General features: G+C 37.7%; 1 non-coding gene across 1 annotated transcript; it reads left to right on the top strand.

The window, feature by feature from the left end:
* The first annotated feature begins 299 nt into the window (after window positions 1–299).
* On the top strand, window positions 300–401 carry LOC116274250. The gene has a single exon (XR_004182886.1). It is a non-coding gene; the product is annotated as a U6 spliceosomal RNA (small nuclear RNA).
* Window positions 402–2,139: the final 1,738 nt, after the last annotated feature.

The raw sequence follows: 2,139 nt of genomic DNA, 5'->3' as shown, positions 1-2,139 counted from the left end.
TTTTGTTACACATATCAGAGGCAGCTCATGATTCCTTCTAACCTTTGCTGAAAGCAGATAGTGTAGGTAGAAGATAATTATTCCTTAAATGCTAACTTTGTAATGAGTAGATAGAATCAGTGCTTCAAACAATGTTTCCTATTTACATTTGTAAATGCCCTTTGCCCCTTAAAGTGCCCCATATGTAAGAATTAATTTAATAAAGGAAAGTGTCCATAGATCTGCAGAAAAATATTTCTCTTCATAACGGTGTTAGTTGTTTATCTGTTACTTTATTCTGAGAAGTTTTATTGTAGCTTGCTGTTATTCAGACAGCAATGAAAATTGGAACAATACAGAAAAGATTAGCATGGCCCCTGTACAAGGAGGACATGCAAATTTGTGAAGTGCTCCATATTTTTAAAGTAAAATATAAAATTATAAAAAAACAGAGTGCATTGCAGCCATGTAACTGGGGCCATGGATGAAGTGACACAATCTAGGCTGCAGACATCAAAGATAATGGAGGGAGTATGCTAGGTGGTAGCAGAACTACAACTGGACTGGGACAGTGCATATCAATTCCTCTTCCTTTTTCTGAAGTTGTGCAGAGTGGCAACAGGGCTGTCAAAGTCAAGGCATTGATCACAGGGTAGAGGGAGGATCATGGATGCAGCCTTGTCAGTAAAACTGAGCTGTCAGTTGAGGAGTTGTCTCAAACACTATCAACTGCCTTAGAAAATGAAAGCTTAACTCTCACCTGTCTTTCAGGAAGTGATTTCTTCACATTCTAAATGTCAGTAAGGTGTGATGTCAGTAATGAGGGCTTGACTCTTTCTTCACTCTGAATGGCTATGAGACAGCTGTGAAGAGATGGCTGTGAACAGAGAGAGCCCTGCACAAAGTTGTGAATTACAAGTTCATTTTCAGTACAATGTTCTCACATTCTTAATGCTGTGTGTTCCAGTGTTCTTCCTTGCAAAGCCCTATTCGAGCTTATAACTCATCTATCAAGTGACTTCTACCATTTTTCAATTCCCAGAGCCCCTGTGTCTTCTACATACACTAATCTGTCGAAATAATTATTAATAAATATGGTTCTATTACTGCTGGAGGGAATTTAGATACTCTTTAGCTCCACACTCTTATTTTACAGATAAGGTGAATTGGTATGCATATGACCACATGGTTACATGAGAGGGGAGGGGAATGGTTATTATTATTATTAGCAGCAACATCACAAGGCATATGTAGTTAAACAGTAACTTACTGAAATTGAAAGAAGGCAGAGACAAAATTAGATGTTATCAGGGAAGGTTGATGGAATGGCTAACCAGAGACCTGTCTCATATCCAACATATATATTTTTAATTCATTAATGGCAATACAGAGTCTTGTTAGCTTTGCAGAATCTCAGTGCTGCAAGGGTCAAAGAGTTGACTAAATTCAGGGCTTCTTGGTTACACCTACCAAAATCACAGAAGACTCAAGAGAAAGCTGAACGTCAATGTATTAATTAATAAACAGAAACATAAATATCAAGTCAAGTGGAAGGAATCATTGGTCTGTCACAGAGTATGAGGTAAGTGAAATTAGTAATCATATTATTGTTAATTCCAAATTTTAATAAAACATTATGTACCAGGTCTTTATTGCTGTGCTTTATAAAAGTTGTCATCAAATCTTCTCAACAAACACCTATAAAGTAGATGTCATTCTCACCACATTATAAATAAGAATAGCGGAAGCACAGAGAAGTCAAGAACTTGACCATGGCCATATAACTAATAAATGGCACAGTTAGATTGTGAACCCAGCTAATCTGCTTTTACCCACTCTTCAATGGTAATTTAGTAGACGTCTCAGTAAGCACAAAAACAGAGCCATTGTTTAGATCGTTGATTCAACTCCTTAGTGACTGGTATAAGGCAATGGTTCTCAAGCTGGGGAGAATTTGCCTCCTAGGGAACATTTGACAATGTCTAAAGGCAGTTTAGATTGTTACAACTAGGACAGGGGATTGCTACTGACATATACTAGGTAGACGCCTGGAATGCTATTAAGTATTCTGCAACACATAGGACAGCCCCCAATAACAAAGAAATATCCCATCTAAAATGTCGATAGTGCTGAAGCTAACAAACCCTGGTACAAGGCAGC

The sequence above is a fragment of the Papio anubis genome, chromosome 3 (assembly GCF_008728515.1).
Source record: "Papio anubis isolate 15944 chromosome 3, Panubis1.0, whole genome shotgun sequence".
NCBI lineage: Eukaryota > Metazoa > Chordata > Mammalia > Primates > Cercopithecidae > Papio > Papio anubis.
Note: the sequence above shows the minus strand (reverse complement) of the source record. Positions and strands in the feature narration are given on the sequence as shown.